This window comes from Hibiscus syriacus, unplaced genomic scaffold, assembly GCF_006381635.1.
Source record: "Hibiscus syriacus cultivar Baekdansim isolate YM2019G1 unplaced genomic scaffold, ASM638163v2 tig00112809_pilon, whole genome shotgun sequence".
NCBI lineage: Eukaryota > Viridiplantae > Streptophyta > Magnoliopsida > Malvales > Malvaceae > Hibiscus > Hibiscus syriacus.
Window position 1 is genome coordinate 42,621 of NW_024063405.1, and position 18,960 is coordinate 61,580.

An 18,960-nucleotide genomic window follows, 5' to 3' on the forward strand; every position below is an offset into this window, starting at 1 on the left:
AGCTGATAGATTACTAAGGCTGAATCTCCATATACCCGTAAGGTCTTGATATTTTGCCCCATTGCAGCTCGAATTCCCAAAACACAAGCCTCATATTCTGCCATGTTGTTGGTGCAATCGAAATTCAATTTGCTAGTGAATGGGTAATGATTCCCTTCTGGGGAAATCAGTATTGCCCCGATGCCATGTCCTAATGCATTTGATGCACCATCAAAATGCATTCTCCAGGAACTGTAGGTAGAAGTACTTGCCTCTTCTAAGGTGATAGCCATCAAGTCTTCGTCTGGGAAGTCAAAGCTTAGCGGCTCATAGTTCTCATCGGTTCTGCTTGCCAAAAAATCTGATATGGCACTTCCCTTTATTGCTTTTTGGCTTACGTACTCGATATCAAATTCAGACAATAGCATCTGCCATCGGGCTAACCTTCCAGATAGAGCAGGTACACCCATCATGTATTTAGAGGATCTAACTTAGATATCAGCCATGTAGTGTGATACAACATGTATTGTCTGAGTCTCTTTGTAGCCCAGACTAGAGCACAGCAAACCTTCTCGATAGGAGGATATCTGACTCGCAATCGGTGAACTTCTTGCTTAAATAATATATGGCTTTTTCCTTCTTTCCAGACTCATCATGTTGACCCAGGACACACCCCATTGAGTTCTCGAATACAGATAGATATAAGAACATGTGTTTACCTGGGATAGGGGACATCAGGATTGGAGCGTGAGATAAATACTCCTTTACTTTTTCAAATGCAATCTGGTAATTTTCATCCCATGCTCCGGGGTTATTTTTTCGAAGAAGTCTGAAGATTGGGTCACATTTTTCGGTTAACTGAGATATGAACCGTGCTATGTAGTTCAATCTGCCCAGAAAACCTCGGACTCTTTCTGTGTTCGTGGTGGAGGTAGATTTTGGATAACCTTAACTTTATCAGGATCAACCTCAATCTTTTCCTGCTGACTACGAATCCTAACAACTTCCCAGATGTTACCCGAAGGTACACTTGCTCGGGGTTCAGTCGCAGCTGGAACTTCCTCAATATTTGGAAGAGTTTTCTTAAATTCTCGACATGTTCATTCTCGGTCTGTGCCTTGACAATCATGTCATCGACGTAAACCTCGATTTCTCTGTGCATCATATCGTGGAACAGGGTCACCATAGCTCTCTGATATGTTGCACCAGTATTCTTCAATCCAAAGGGCATCACCTTATAACAGAAAGTTCCCCACATTGTGACGAATGTGGTCTTCTCCATATCTTCAAGATGCATCTTGATCTGATTATATCCTGAGAATCCATCCATGAATGAAAAAAGCGTTCCCGGCTGTATTGTCCACCAATGTGTCAATGTGTGGCAGAGGGAAGTTGTCTTTGGGACTTGCCTTGTTAAGGTCCCGGTAATCGACACACATGCGTACTTTCCCGTCTTTCTTTGGCACAGGCACGATGTTGGCCACTCATTCCGGATATTTGGCCACTTGGAGGAAACCAGCATCAAATTGCTTCTTGACTTCTTCCTTGATCTTAAGGAGCATTTCTGGTCGCATTCTCCTCAGCTTTTGCTGCACGGGTTTGCATCCTAGTTTGATAGGCAGTTTGTGGACTACCATATCTGTGTCTAGTCCCGGCATGTCTTGATATGACCAAGCGAACACATCTCTGTACTCTTGAAGTAAGACTATCAAGTTTTGTCTTGCTTCATCTGAAAGAATTGTACCGATTTTAACCTCCTTTCTATCCTCGTCAGTGCCCAGATTGAAGATTTCGATCTTTTCCTCATGTGGCAGTATTTGGTTCTCTTCTCTTTCTACCATTCTCAATAATTCGGTAGGTAAGTTTCACTTTTCCTCATTGTCGCATTCATCGAATTCCCCAAGACAAATGGCCGATTCAAAAATCCACCTCCGGATCAGGATCATCAGTGCCTACATTATCGTTATCTGGGGACCTGAAGGAAAGAAAATGTGTATGTGTGAGAGGAAAATATCCCACACGAAACAATCAAAAATTAAATTTGAAAGAGAATATAATGGAGTATTGAAAAAATGGTTTCAAAAGAAATGAAATAAGAAAAATGTTTGACATGAAGAAAATTCGCATCTTTTATTGAATTTTAAAACAATGTTTATTCACCCTTACAAAAGATAACCTATTGCCCCGGGTATAGGCAAATAGGGATAGTTCGAATATTACTCTGAAAGACTCTTGTAAACCACAGGTAGTTCTTCCACCGACCAGTTGCTAGGCACAAACCCAGGTGGCAGAGGGTAGATTTCAGATTTATTGGCGTTGTCCGCATCTTCTGTAGTCACGACATTGATATTCAAATCTTTCAAAGCCACTTCTAAATCGAATGAGGTGGTCTCAAACATATAACCACCTGACTTGAATGTGTGATACAGAGGTGGGAATACCATTGGTTCCCGTTGAAACTCGCTTCCAGTCAACCTGGCTAATCTTCTTTCCCGTTTCTTCTGGATTTCCTTCCTCTTTTCATGATAATTGGGCTGAAAACCAAGCCCAAACTGCTCTAATTTTGAAATAAGAATGACTGGATTAATCTTTCCTTGTAAATGCTTCCCAAACCCTCTTCCAGTCTTAGCGCCTCGTCCCAAGGTTTGCTTGACCTCCATTTTGGTGCACTTGGATAGTCGGGGTTTAGGAATCATTTTTCCTTCTGCTACGAATGTGGCATTCACGAATTCTAAGGAGCGAAATGAGCATTCTACACCTTCATCGTTTACTTCAATATACGGGGCATCCGTGGTCACACTTGCCACGATATCTTCCTCAGCATTAATGATTACTAAGGCCCCGTCGATAACAAACTTAACTTTTTGATGCAGAGTGGATGGTACTGCACCTGCTTGATGAATCCATGGCCTTCCCAAAAGACAGTTATAGGAAGATATGATATCCATCACTAGAAACTCAACATTGTAGGTGGCCGGTCCGATCGTTAGCGGCACCTCAATCTTACCAATTACCTCTCTTTTGGTCCCATCAAATGCTCGGACCACGTTCTGACAGGCTCTCATATGAGAGGTATCCATTGGCAGCCTCTTCAATGTAATCAAAGGCATCACATTTAGGGTCAATCCGTTATCGATCAATACACTTGGTAGGGCATGCCCTTTGTAATACGTAGTGATGTGTAATGCCTTTGTTCGGCCTCTTCCTCCGGATGGAATCTCATCATCTGAAAATGAGATGAGATTATCAGCTTGAATATTGTTCACCAGTCGATCCATCTTGCTGACTGGTATGTTTTGTGGCACGAACGTTTGATTTAGGACTTTCAACAGGCCTCCCGATGTGCCTCTGAGTTTAACAAAGTGCCAACATTGAAGTGCGCGTTGGCAAGTTGTGAAGCTGTTCTACAACACTGTACTCGCTATGTTTCAAGAATTTGAGAAATTCTTTAACTTCTTCCTCCTTTATAGGTTCATTGATAGCCAATACATCTTCTTTGAAAGGCTCAAGTGGTCTCTGCCCCACTTTGCTATCACATTCTTTGGAAGTACTCACCTGGCATTCGTACTTCCATGGCACTTGTCGACTGTCCTTATACTGAAAAGGCCGAGGTGCTGTGATCACCACCTTTGCTTGAGTTGTTGTCGTCGTCTTTGCTTTAGGGGTAATTACCAATGGACTTCCCTACCAAATCTTCTTTCTGATGATTCTCCGGTAGCGCAAACGTCTGCTTCCGGGGAATCCTGAACTTCTTCGTAAAACTCCAGCTCTTTTCTGTCCATCATGAGTTGGACTAATGTCTTGAACTCTGGGCAATCTTGCACTTTATGCCCTTCTTCATTGTGGTAACAACAATGGTTACCGTATTCATTTCCTGCTGTATCTGGATATAGTGCAAGAAGCCCTGCTTTTACCATTTGGCTCCATACCCAAACCAAAGGAGCTTTAACTTCTGAAACACTCAATTTGACTCTCTTGCCCTTCTCGATGGTGACTGCGTTAATTCCAGTCTCTTGATGATTTGGCAAGGGATTCTGGGCGACGTTTGGTGTTCCGGAGTTGAAAGTGATCCAATTCTTATTTCGCATTCGTTGTACAAGCCTCTTGAATGTGAGACAATTTTCGATTGAATGCCCCTGTACACCACCATGATATTCGCAGTTAACATTCTCGTCGAACCATCTCGGGTAAGGGGGCTTTATTGGATCCATAGGATAAGGCGACACAACGTGAGTATCAAAGAGCTGTTGGTATAACTCTTTGTATGTCATGGGAATGGGATCGAATTGCTCTTTCCCTTTCCTTTCTTGGTTCTCTCTGGTTCTGTTTAGAAGTACCAGATGGTACAGCTGCAGTGGTATTTGAACTTGAGATCGTAACACCCTTGTTTGGGTTGTAGGTGTTGACATTATTGATCTCTCGTTCTTTGTTCTTCACGAGAGACTTCTTACTGGAGTCACCTCCCTCAATTTTTCCTTGTTTTATGGCTAATTCGATCATTTCACCGGCCATAACTAGATCTGAGAAACTTCCTGATGTGATTGCCACTAGGTGCCCGAAGTAAGGTGCCTTCAGGGTCTGTACAAACAACTTTCTAGTTTCCTTTTCATCCAAGGATGGATGAACTTGCACAGCCAAATCCCTCCAACGCTGTGCGTATTGTCGGAAACTCTCGTTATGCTTTTTCTCCAAGCTTTGGAGCATAACCCGGTCTGGTCTCATATCATTGATATGCTTGTATTGCTCCAAGAAAGACTTGGCTAAGTCTTTCCATGTCTTGATATGAGTTCGGTTGAGCTGGTTGTACCACCGGATAGCTGAACCGGACAGGCTCTCCTGGAAGCAATGGATCAGGAGTTGGTCATTTCCCACATATCCTGTCATTTTCCGACAGAACATAGTGATGTGTGCTGAGGGGCAGTTGTTCCCATTAAACTTCTCAAACTCAGGGACCTTGAATTTTGGTGGAAGTACCAAATCTGGAACTAGACTCAACTCCATTGCATCTACCCCATAATAGTCCTGGTCCCCTTTGACCATTTTCATCTGGTCTTCTAACATCCTGATTTTCTCTTCCATCTTTTTAGCTTTATCCTCCTCATCAAAATCCGGGACATGGTAATTATCCGGATGATTGTCAGGGATGGTTGCAAAAGTTTGTATCTTAACAGTAGATGCAGCTTTCCCTTTGGTAGAGGATGAGTCACCGGGTAATGCAACTTTCCCTTTAGTAGCGGATGAGTCCTCGGGTAATACTCCGGGTGAGATAACCACCTGTGAGGTTGGCGGTATAGTTAACCCCTCAAATGAACCTGCCCTTGGCGCACTGGCCTGCTGTAAGCCTGATAACTTGGCCACGATTTGATCGACCAAGGACTCCTGGTTTTTCTTGATGGATTCTAGGGTACTTTGATTGTTCTGGGCCATCTTATCTTCCAGTTCTTTTTGCAATCTTGACATGTTCTCCTCGAGTTTTTCCATTCTGGCCTCCATCTGTCTCTTTTTTGTTCGAGTATTGTGCGGATGATGTGTGTCTTGAGCTCTTGGTATTTGTTCTTTCTGAGACATGTTCTGTTAGTTAATACGAATGTAAAAACATGGAAAATATAAAAAATAAACATGAAATATAAAATGCAAAGTATGCAATGCATGATGTATGCAATTTAGAGGCATTGATCCAGAAAAGTGTCTGTTATTATAATAATCCTTATTTAAACAAAAGCGTTTTATCTTATAAGAGACATAAAAACAATCAAAGGTATATCCGGACTAAATCCTCCAGACCCCGAACATCTTCTAAAAGATTGACAAGTCTTCTTCCTTCATCTGTTACTGGTTGAATGTTCTGTCGAACCACTCCGGCTTCCCTTGCCAAGCCATGTAGATGACAGGCTGCCTTCTGTACTTGATCCAGGAAATCTCGGATGACTACGTCTCTAGCCTTCACCCTTTGCTGAGCTTGCTCCCAACGGAAACGCCACTGTAAACCTCCGTCGAAAGGCACTATCTGAAGTTCGCTTGCTTGCTCTTGAGTTCATCAAGAATGGCTTCTAACTCAGCTATTGTTTTGCCATCTTTCTCATGTTGTTTCTCCAGATCAGCCACCTGGATTCTCAAGCATTGGTTATGATGTTGACTACCTGCTAAGCGCCTCTGAGTAGTCTTCAGATGCTCATCATACCCCTCAAACTTCCTTTTTAGGATATGAGCTTCATCTTTCCAGTATTCAGAAGTTCTTTTCAAATTGGAGTTATCCTTGACTTTATCTTGATACCCCTTTCTCAAGTCTTCAAGCTCGAAATGGATTTTCTTCTGTTCTTTCCCAGTTTGTCTGCTCGATCTTTCTGAGTATCGGCGTCTAACTTCCATTGGTATCGTTCAACTTCAAGTTCCCTTACCTTCTGCTTCAGCTCATTATTCACAGCTTCAAACTCGGTCTTGGCTATCTCCAGTTCGGAAGGGACATACCTGAGATGTTCCTCCATGGTCCGGGTGTCTTCACAGTCTGGCACCGGGATGTTGTCATTTTTTCTCAATCTTCTCCATTCTACATAATCCGGAGTAAACATGTCTCTTGCAGCTACAATATCCATTCGGAACAATTTTTTCCATGAGTCAGCTACTTCTTTGATCATCTTTTTATAGTTATCACCGTGGTACACAAACTCTGATATAGATAATCCGTATGTGGCCGGGATGAACTGACGTGCCCCATATTGTCTAAGTGCTAACGACGGAGCATACCCAACTGCGCCCCAAAGTCCAAGTAAGGTCATAGTATCAGAATCCCCACACCGGTAAAAAATGTCACTGAGGAAACCAGGGGGCTCTCCAGGTAATATCTCGGTCCTGAAGATGAGTGAATACCTTCATCCACTTTTCCTTGGTAGCACCTTCATGCCATTTTATAGTGATGAACTCTCCCAAAGGTGAATAGGTGGTGCTAAATCGGCGGTAGGCGACCCCGTTAGTCTTCCAGAAATGGCTGTGAATCCAAACTTGAAGAAGCTGAACACACCCAATGAACCTTCCTCCACCAATTCTTCTGCAATGATTAAGAGACCGAAAGGTCTCGGCCAAAATGGTCGGTGCTGGGTTGACTCGCCTTGGAAGTTGTTTAAATAGTTCTACAACGGTTGCGTCAATGCACCCAAGGATCTTTGGAAATATAATCAAACCATACAGACCCAGTGCAAAAAGGTATATAGTCTTCCATTCATCAGGGTGGTTCTTCATTAGTTGCTTTATGTGGATCCACTCGATTCCTTCCCCATTACCTTTGTGTCGGAGTCGATCAGTTACCCATTTTTCATCAACCCCTGCAATCTTAGCCAGTCCGTTCTTGAAAGGTTGACTCTTGATGTGTTTGATATATACCCTCTCTAGTCTGATACTTTCACAGTGCAGTAGGGTAGTATACTCTTCGATGGTGGGCACCATATCCTCCCGGTTAAAGGTGAAACAACTATATCATGGGTTCCAGAATTGAATCAATGCTCGGAGCAGGGGCTCATCAGTCTTGACATGTAGTAAGAGGGCAATATCACCATATCGTTGGCTAAACTTCTGCTTTCTATCATTCTTCCAACTGTCCCAAATGTTCCGCAGCTCTTGGACATTATTCTGTTTCAGGCTGACAGATGCGTAGCTAACTAGCTCTGACACATAGTTACTCTGAAGACTATCTCCCTTCTCTTTCTGCGTCTTCTCGGACCATAGTCGTGCCTCGGCGTTTTAATCTCTTGTATTACAACACCTTTGTCCATTAATTCAGATTATTTCGTGTGTAACAAACTATTTTAGGGATCAATAGCCTCTTGTTATGATGCAAATGCTAGAAAACAAACACAAAGGCAAAAAAGTTAGTAAAAAAAATAAACAAATAAAAAAATAACGAAAGAGAAAAAAATACAAAAAACATGGTTAGGGTAAAAATATCCTAGGTTTTGGAATTTGGTTTCGGGGTAGGCTCTAATTCTCCATGGTCTCTCGGTTTAAGTTCTAAAATGGTACTCGAGTTCTCCTTGCTGGTGCCCCTTGGGCTTACCAGACCCTTAGTCCTAAACCCATCACAGGTTTGTATGGACCAAGTTAAACTCGAGAGGACACATTCCCTTATGCCCGCACGGTGAATAAATTCACACGAAGACATAAGGTATATGAATCCCGAAGGTTACTTGCTAGGCCCGCACGGAGAATAAATTCTCACGAAGGCGTCGCTTTCACCCCCACTTAAATAGGGTTCGGAGCTCGGGTATAGAGCATGAGATGACAATTTTGAAAAATCTGAAAACATTAAAAAACGTTAGTACAACTATTTATTTGAAAAATATTCAAAGATAAATAATTGGAATCGAATAAATAAATTAAAATTTAAATTTACCATTTTCGCATAAAAAGACAACCGAAAATTAATTATGGCCTGACTCACTTATTGTCCCCAGCGGAGTCGCCAAGCTGTCTCGACCGCCTTTCGGGTTGGGCCCGGAATTGGGCTTCGACTTAAATAAAATATTAGGAGTCGCCACCGATCATTTAAACAAAATATTTAGGTTGATCGGATACCATATTACCTTATCTGCATTTTACCAGAAATATGTAGGGCTCGGGAGTCGGTTACAGTCAAGGAAGGATTAGCACCCTTGAACTGTCCTTTCGGTACCATTTAATTTATCGGTTGTCTTAATTGCAAAATTAAAATTTAAAAATTCGATTCAAATTACTTACCTTGATTGATTAAAATTATCCTAAAAAGATCATAAATAAAGTAAAAAACTAAAACAAACAAACACAAAGAGTTAGTATTAAAATCGAAATAAAAAAGAGTAAATAAAAAAGAATAAAGGAAAATTCGAATAAAAAAAAAATTGGAAAGGATTAAAATTCATGGATCAAATTAATTCTAGGAATAAGCTGCAAAAAAAAATTAAATAAAAATAGAAATTTAAAATATTAAAATAGCGGAAAAAAAAATTAAAAGACCAAACAATAATTAAGCCAAATGTAAAATAATGACTAAAATAAAGTATTCGAAAGCATAATGACCATAATATTAAAATATGGTTAGACTAGGGGGACTTAGGAGTGATTTGACCCTATATATAATGATTTAAATGTAACACATGGAAAAGAAAGGGATCTAAATAGTATTAAACTAAAATTAGTGACTAGAACACAAAAAGCTATGAAATAAGGAGGAGTTAACTTGTGGTTTTCCCAAAATTAAAATAAAAGCAACTCCTTCCCCTAAATTCTATTTTTCCCGTGGATCTCCAGAACCCCCATCTCTTCCTTATTTCTTTATTTTTGTTTTCATATCTGAAATTCGTTTAGTTGCCTTGATTTTATTGAGAAAAATAGGGAGAAAATCCCTTACAATTTAGTTCGAATCTTCCCACCTGACGACACTCCTTCGACAAAGGTAAGTTTTCGACTCTTTTATTTTTTATATATATTTTATGCTATTAGTTGAGTCGATTAGGTTTAAAATAAATAAATAAAAACATTCGATTACTTTTTAATTTCAGATATGTGTGAATATATTAGTATTTATAACACCTAAAATGACATACTATTTCGAAAATAATAATAAAAAACTATTGAAAATAAATAAATAAAAACTATTAAAAATTCAAAACAGAAAATCAATAAAAAATAATAATAAAAATAAAGAAACTGTAATAAAAAATAGAAAACAACCTTCAATCTAGTAGTTTATTGCTTCTAAAAAAACGTCTGGAATCCCTCCTCCTCCTTGATGTACAACTTCATCCGGCTATTTATAGCCATTTACAGATTTAACATAAACTAATCATACACTTGTTGATTTAAATACAATATCATATGCAATTTTTTATTGTGAGTGGAGGGAGACAAGGACTAGTGGAGGCAGACAAGGACTAGTGGAGGCTTGGTGGCCAGGCTGGGTGAGGTATGGGCTGCTGGGATGAGGACAAAATATGGGGTCTACAGATAGAAAAGAGATTGATGAACGTATAAACAACGGCTATACAAAATAGAAAAAAGATCGGTTGTCTTATACATGTGAGATTTACATATTTGATTCTCGAATGAATTTATAATTTACATGCAGAACGTGCATTAAATAAAATATAAAATTGATGGTAGATCTAAAACGGAAGAATGAGCTGGATCTTTTATCTATAAATATGACTTGCACCAACGCATGCAGTTCACGGCCACTCTTAAAGCTTACCCCATTCTTAATTGCTTCTCTTTCGTTAATATCTAAGTTAGTTGTCACCAATCTGCCTTCAGTGGAAAGCACAAAGCCTCATATAGTCCTCCTTGCAAGCCCTGGAATGGGACACTTGATTCCAGTGCTACAGCTTGCCCAACGCTTCGTCTCCCATCAAAGCTTCAAAGTGACGCTCTTTGTCGTTGCAACCGACCATGCCTCCATCACAAACACCCAACTTCTTCAATCACCATCAGACTCCAATGACGATGGTCTCCTTGATATTGTTTTAGTCCCTTTCATTGACGTTTCCGACATAGCTGGACCTAGTGTTTCATTTATAGACAAATTAGTGGCAACCGTTCTACAGTCTTTACCGTTCATCAAAACTGTAATCTCTAAGATGGAGTCTCGTCCCGCCGCTCTAGTTGTCGACATGTTCGGAACGAGTGCTTTGGGGATTGCCGATGAATTCAATATGTTAAAGTTCTTGTTCATAACTTCTAATGCAAGGTTTTTTCAGTTATGCTGTGCACGCCGGTGATGGATAGAAAAGAGATCGATGAGCATGTAAAGAACCAAAAGCCTCTCAACATTCCAGGTTGCAAGCCTCTTAAATTTGATGATACCATTGAAAAAAAAATCATGGATCCTAGCGATCCTTCATATCAACGAGTTATTAACAACGTTATTAAAATGTCTCTGTCCGATGGAGTCTTGGTGAATACTTGGGATGAACTCGAACCCGCAAATCTCAAAGCCTTGAGAGAAGCAAAGAAGGTGCCCATTTACCCTGTTGGTCCACTAGTGAGACCGACAAAAAAGTCGGATTTGTGTAATGAAATAATAGATTGGCTCGACAAACAACCGAAAGAATCGGTGATTTATGCTTCGTTTAGGAGTGGTGGAACATTATCAACCCAACAGGTTATAGAGCTAGCTTGGGGGCTGGAGCTTAGCCAGCAAAGGTTCGTTTGGGTGGCTCGTCCTTCTATTGAAAATGATGCAGCAGCAAACTTTCTCACTTTGGGGAATGGGTCTGATGGCACCCTAAATTACTTGCCTGAAGGGTTTTCGGCTAGGACCCAAGATCGTGGACTAGTGATCCCGATGTGGGCACCTCAAGTGGAGATACTGAGTCATCCGTCGATTGGTGGATTTTTAACACAGTGGATGGAATTCAGCATTGGAGAGTATCATTAACGGGGTGCCAATGATTGCATGGCCTCTTTACTCGGAGCAGAAGATGAATGCTGGTACATTGACGGAAGATATTGGAAGCAAGCATCCAAGTAAAGACAATGAAATCAGATGGAGTGGTAGGAAGAGAAGAGATAAGATCGATGGTTTGAAAAATAATGAAAGATCATGAAGGACGAAACATACGAACTAGTATCAGAGAGCTAAAAGATAGTGCAAGGAGAGCTTTGGTTGAAGGTGGTTCTTATAATTCACTGCCTCAATTTGCAGAGATCTGTATTCAACGTCTCAAAACAAAGGCTTATGGTGCTTGAACTTGATCACGTTTTAACATATATGCACGAATAAAAATCCTCCGCCCCTTCTTGTTTTATCATATTTTAGTAAGCATTAATCTTAATATCCCATTTAGCATATTTTATTTTTTTAATCCATCTTCTCTCCCCATAAACTTAAATGGGCAAATATCTCTATTTTTAAATTCTAGAGATAAACTGAATCTAAATACTTTTATTTTTTAAAATGATTACCTCCCCATAAACGTTGAAGAATTAATTAAAATTAAGAGAATGGTGGAACCGTATCAGCCAAGGAAAATAGATGCTGACAAAGAACAGCAATGGTTTATTTGGGAGGTCCATTAACCAATAAGAGTTGACACAGCAGTAACCATTTTCAGGACTATCAATGGCTGCTGCGACAAAACTCGAGTATTGTCAATGGTCTCCAAACAATCATGTGGTCACTGATCACCGAACAAAAGATGAATGCCACGGTGGTGGCCGAGCATATAGTGGTGGGTATCCGAGTCAACATCATTACTATCAAATGACGTTTATAGGGGGTGAAGTGAGAAATAAGAGGAACATGCAAGGAAGATTATATAAAGATAGGTAAACAAAGCATTAGATACTGCATAACGATGGGATATAAGTGTGCAAAATATTAAAATCATTTACAGAACAAATCCCATTATTTATTCTTAATATAGAAGAAAAGCATAGAAAGATGCTAAAAGGGTTCCTTGGGTTTTCTTGAATAGACATATCATGCACTTACAGTTTCAGTAGCTTTCTTCAGCCATTCCATTTCATTTATCCAGGTAAGGTGCAAGAATATCCCGACATTTTGAATGGTAAGTATTCAACCACTGAATTTCCTCGGGTGTCAAGAGGCTCAAGTCAATCAACTTTATTTGATATGGTGCCTGAACATACGATAAGCCGTTTAAATAAAAAATTCTCTGTTAAGAGGGAGAATGAACATCAAACCATTGAAGTGTGAAAAATAAAATGCCATGAGATGGAAATAAGATGCATACAAAGGGATACTTTGAAATAGCTGAAATAGCGTAGAAAAGGAGATAAGATTAATGGCTAATTCTCCGGTAGCTTATCAATCAAGTTAATCAAGCCCAGAGTAATAGTATAGAATCGTAACCCACGCCAAAGTATGTGAAACCCGAAAAAAACTGAAGGCATGCATGCACATGTGAAGACAAAACGGACATGCAACATGGTCGATGGGAGGAAGAGAGATGAATAATGAGCAAACTTACCCATGTGATATGATCAAATGATAAGTATCCCTTGTCACCAAAATTGAATTCGGTATCAGCCTCCTTGACCACGAGTACATTCTCTAATCTTATACCAAAGCTCCCGTCTTCATAATAACCAGGTTCTGGGAAAAGAATTTCCAATTACAAGATTATTACTTCAGTTGCATGGTAATGGCATACTACTTTTAAGACAACAAGAATTCACTAGCTAGTATTTTAACATTGAGAAATATAATTCTTAAATTGCTTGGAAATTTTATAATCATGCTAACATATGCACAAAAACAGCACCAGAAAAAGGAGGGACAAGACGGCCTTTACAAAAGATGGAGCCAAGAATGACAGCCCGCCAGCATTAAATGCTTAGAAAATGTATGCATGAAAAGCTTGAAGTAACCAAGTGGTAAAAAATTAAGTACAATAAAGTACAAAGGGAAGTCGGCAAGAGACGAGATAAAAATCCTTTGTGAAGATTTTGAACAGTGTTAAGACAGGACAAACAATGCTAACCATCAGTTACTGTCATGGAAACTTGAAGTGGCACATTTTGAGCTTGTGGTCTAAAACTAATTGATGCGGCCCTGCTCCAAGTAGTTCAACAAGGAAAAAACAAAGTTAAATTAAAAGTTTTCATTGAGTTAACAGCAACCCTAACTTCAAGGAATTGTAGTTCATTGCTAACCTTCATGAACATTCAGGTGAGACCCAATTCCATGACCAGTACCATGTCGATAATCAAGACCATACCTCCACAAAGGAATTCGAGCCAGGATATCAAGAGCATAACCTACAAAAGCAATCAATCAATCCATGAAACTACTATGCACATATAAGAGTATGTGTGTCTAAGAATATATTATATCTATACATTAGTTTGCTATTGGAGTTGACACAAATCTACTTGATTTCAAAAAAGGATATGTTTAAATAAATATGGAACAATCGAGCAGATAAATAGAAAAACTTTTAATACCGTTTGTTCCATTAGGAAATCGAGCATTGCCCAGAGCAATATGGCCCTTAAGAACCTGCATGAAATCAACCAATCTCTCAAAGCTTAAGCTCAGGGAAAATATGAAATCAAATCCAAGTGAATCTCAAGTCAAGAAAGAAAGTGGGACCCAAGCATCTCAAACTATCTTTTAAACCAACAGTATCAAAATAAAATTAACTTCTGTAATAAATTTGACTTCCGATATGTTGAACAGTCTTCAAATGCCTTAATATGAACACAAGTTGGGTATGTCCAAAAGTCACAGTTGCTAACTCATGGATGGATCATCGCAAACAACAGATGATGCTCCATTCTTAGAAAATTATTAATTTAAAGACTAATATGTATCGTCAAATAAAGATAAGATGTCCTATTCACTCTATGTTTCCTATCTAGCATCAAAATCATTCATGTGACGCATCATTTCCCAGGCAATATAAACAAAGATGCCGAGCGAAGGATATGCAGCTTGTGTTATCAAATCCACCAGGGGCTTTGGAAATATAAGCACATCATAAGATTTGCATATGGTCTGACCAAAAATAAGGTGAACATAGGTAATTAATAATGAAATATCAAGAAGACAATGCAACAGAAGCCACTTACATAGGTATAGCAAGCCCTCTCATGTGCCGAAGGCTTTCCAAAATGAACTGTCCGAGTTATGTCAGTTGTTCCATCTAGATACTTTATCAGCCATAGAAAGAATCAGAACAAAGAATCAAGAATAAGATTAGCGTGTTATTGATAGTAAGCTAAATTGTTGACTTGAGTAAACCTGTCCTCCTGAATCAAATAGATAAATGCTATTTGGATCAAGCTCAGCACATGTTTCTGCCTGAGGTGAGTAATGGATGATGGCAGCATTTGAACCAACTGAAGAAATAGTAGGGAAACTTAGGCCCCTGAAGTGCTGCAATTGGTAACATTGGAAAAAAAATTGTGAGAAAAAATCCAATGCAAACACAAGTTATAGAAACACCTGGAACCAAGGTACTTCATTACACTAACTATGACTGTAAGTTGAGACTCAGGAAATTCTTAGTTTCAAATGTTATGATGCCCAAGTTTACATAACAAAGTAATTACCAACTGGTGGACACAAACAACAGAATTTATCACTAAAAAAAATCTCGGTTGAAAGGTTTTTACTATTAAAATTATATCCAAAATGATATTTTGATTAATTTTCCTTATCTCCACAACATAGCTTTCTCAAAGGTATTGTTACCTCTTTGATGCACGAAGCCCCTCCAACTTATCACTAAATCACCTCTGTCAGTTCATAGTCTCCCTGCATCGTTCATACCAATAGCATGAAACAACTAAGCATGGTCAGTCCATCTCCAGCACAGATTTTTTTTCTCAAGAGAGCAGACAGCCTATTTAGTTTCAGGCTCAAAAAATAGCAACAGAGCAGGGGTGAAAGAAACACAAGATATCAATTGCAATAATCTTACTTACAGTCTTTTTTGTTTGCTACCTCCCTTCCAAGAAGTAACCAGAAGCCCCATAAATCTCTTGCATCTGTTCAATTGAGAGAGCAATAGCATCATTCCAGCCTATAATCTAGTTGCATATGATGAGAAATATTTTTATTTTGAAATAAGAACCAAATCTAAACAAATGAGTTAGAAGCTTAACGAATTTGAGAGAATGTCCACAAATTTTCAGAGAGAAAATAATATACAAAGGTCACAGTCCAGTACCTGCTTATCCAACCAGACCAGAAACTCCACAACAGCTGCACCATCCCGGATATGCGCATTTTTTAGACCTTCCAACTCAACTGGATTCTAAAAATGCAAAAATTGTTGATAAATATATATTAATTTAAGAGAAACAAGACGAAAGAGAATCCCTATTTAAATATTAAAGATCCTTGTATGTTCTTTTAAATGGGTAATGGCTCTCCTTTTCTCCTTTTCGGAGGCAGCAGATGCTTGTTATTTAGGATCAGTGCAGGTGGATTTACAAGTAAATATCCAAAAACTAAGGTCTTCTATATAAATTGTTTTCAGAAAATCAGAAGAGGACTTCATATAAATATATTCTATGCAATTCTAAAGAAGGATTCAACCAGATAAGAAATGCTTCAACAACCTTTAAGGCTTCTCGAGGGCCAAGGGTGACTGCTGCAGGAGGACCTTATTAGCATCTAGTTTTGAAACAAAGCATAGCAGCATGAGGCAGGATCAACCCATATATGATCATTATCACGAGTATCGTTTTCACAAACGCCATTTTGACTAGAATTCACTCTCATGGCCTGGTCAAGCTGATTAGATGCTAACATCACAACATCCGAACTCACTGCACCATACTCCCGAACTTCAATTCCATTCTCTTGCAAGGAAGAGCTCACCTGGATTAACATACATGTGATCAATATACCCAAACCATCTAGCCCAAAAAGTTATATCTTTATTTAAGATGATTAAATACGGTAAAAAAATTGAAAACTTCAACAACCAAATATATATACTCAAATTCCTACCTTAGAAGAAACCTTCCTTTTGTCAACATAAAGGAAAGCCGAGTTCGTTGTTACAATAGCAAACGCATGAACAACTGGTGAGTAAGATACATCGCTCCCACGATATTATACAACCAAGCAACCTGTAAACTAGCCATTTAAACTAGAAAAAAATAAAAAGCTCAACAGATTCGATTAGAACCAACAATTTGATAAAGCCACACCCATCTAAAGCTGTGATGATAATTCACGAGCCTTTTCATTGGCAAGCTTTACCCTCAAATCTTTCAATTTTTCAGCAACAGAACGACCGGAAAATTCCAAAGGATGATCAACCACTGGATTACTTTCAGCTGGTGGTCTGTTTTTCCAAACCTCATCAACCAAATTGGCTGATGAATAATTTCTGTTCTTTTTAGCAAAAGTTCGTTCCCATCTTTGAGCCGTGTCCACTGACACACACCAAGGATCAACCCCGATAGCTGCCTCCCTTGGCAAAATCTAAATCATTCGTTAAATATATAGTATTATTAATAAAAGTATCGAATTTAGAAGCAAAAGATTGAATTTTAGTGTAGCAAAACGGTAAATTTTACATCAGGCATCCAACATCAGGTGAAGGATCTTCACCAATACGCATTAGTTTCCACTGATCACTAAGCTGCTGCATCGCTTGCAAGAAAATATCGGCCGTCCGTCCATAGCATTGCTTCGTGTTTAGTAATAAGTACCAATCCTGAAATATTCGCCAAAATCAATAAAACATAAATATGATGATGATGATGATGATAATAATATAATGATGACGACGACGACAATATGAGAAAATTGAAAATAGAGACCTGCACTTCCGGTGAATCCAGAAACAAACTGGCGCCTTTTATCACGGGCAGAGACATATTCACTCTGCAAAAATCGATTCAAAACTAAACAAAGAATGTTTTTTTTCCTTTTTAGAAATGATAAAGGAATTTAAAAGGAGGGTTTTTTAATTAAACCTGATGATAATCTTCAGAAGGGAGAGTAAAGCATCGAGGAGGAGAGTGAGGTCATTAAAGACCTTAAAGAAGCGAGTATATCCGCCATGGGAAAAAGTTCAAAGCTTTGGAAAGATCTTCGAGTATTTGTTTTCTTTCTAGGATATCAGAAGGGTGGAGGAAAGCGGCTGATATAGAAGTTAGGGGTTGAAGTTTCGTAGGAGACTGACTCTGTAAGCTGAGCTGAGGAAAGTATTAAAAAACTCCTCTTTTCTGTCATGTTTGGAAATTCCAGTGTTGACCTCATCTTTCATGTGATCTGTCCTGGAGATAAGCGATTTTCACTAAAATATATATATAATGATAAACTACGTATTTAATTATCTAATAATTATTTTAGGGTAAATTATAGTAATAGTCACTGAACTTTTTAAAGATTTCATTTAGATCCCCTAACTTTTAAAACTTGCAATACACTCCTCCAACATTTAGTCGATTGCAATATGTTCCCCGACGTAACGGCCGTTTGACACCGTTACACTGTCGTTAGTACGTTTGTAATATGATCACTGAACATTTCAGGCATTTGCATTTAGGTCCTCCAACTTTTAAAACTTGTAACACAGTCCTCAATTTTATTCTAAACCTAAATTTTTTTCGATCTCGAATTTCCTTTTTCGCTTCTCATTTCCAGCGTAATTTTTCAGTCGAGGATACATGGGAAATTCTAATCTAACTTTGAATTATGTGCAGTGTTGACTTGAATAAGGGTCCATTGAGAGAAGACCCGACCAAGGGACTATCGAGACCATCAACGATTCAAGGTGTAATAGATACAGGTCATCTCACGTGAAGCATAGATGTTCGATGAAATGTTTGTGAGAAAAAATGGGGTTAGAAATACAAAGTTGATAGGTATTACTGAAATGAACTAAGTATCATTGTTGAAAGTTATCAACAAAGGTGTAATTATTTTGTATATGGCATATAATAATTTATTTGTTTAATCCTTGTGGTTAAAGTTTTCCAACAGATGATCAAATATAATGAAATCTCAAACATCGTATTCACCTTTCAGTCTCTTTCGCTCACATGCACTCTCGTTTGGTTTTTGTTCTTCAATTTTTTCGCCATGTAGAATTGTAAACCCAAACAGTGTTCTGTCTTTCAGCTTTTTGTTTACAAAGAAAAAATTGAGGAAGACTTGATGGAACGCAACACCAATTGCGTTTATTTCTTAGCCTCTCCCCTCACTTGTAATAAGGTATTTATTTATCTTTTGGGCTATCTGGAAGTAAGCTTTTCCTCTTTCGCACTTTCCTATTTTCAGCTCGCATTTTGTGTTTTTTGTTGAAATTTTTATGTTTCTAGAACTGCATGTCAATGATCTGGATTCGTGTAGTTTTGAACCAAACCATCTAATTTTCCTTCTTTCTTATCAAAACTTTTAGTACTCCTTATGAAAGATATTCAATCCATCATAATAGAAGTGAAAGAGGGTCCTAGGCTAATTTTTTTATCTTCTTGTTTGGTTTTTTTAAATCAAGGAAATTGTGAGTATCGACATAGTGAAAT

The 18,960-nt window shown here is 38.7% G+C and overlaps 2 pseudogenes; one reads left to right on the top strand and one right to left on the bottom strand.

The window, feature by feature from the left end:
- Positions 1 to 10,132: 10,132 nt before the first annotated feature.
- On the top strand, positions 10,133 to 11,691 carry LOC120183750 (annotated as a pseudogene).
- A 625-nt stretch (positions 11,692 to 12,316) lies between these two features.
- Positions 12,317 to 17,509, bottom strand: LOC120183751 (annotated as a pseudogene).
- Between the last annotated feature and the right edge of the window lie 1,451 nt (positions 17,510 to 18,960).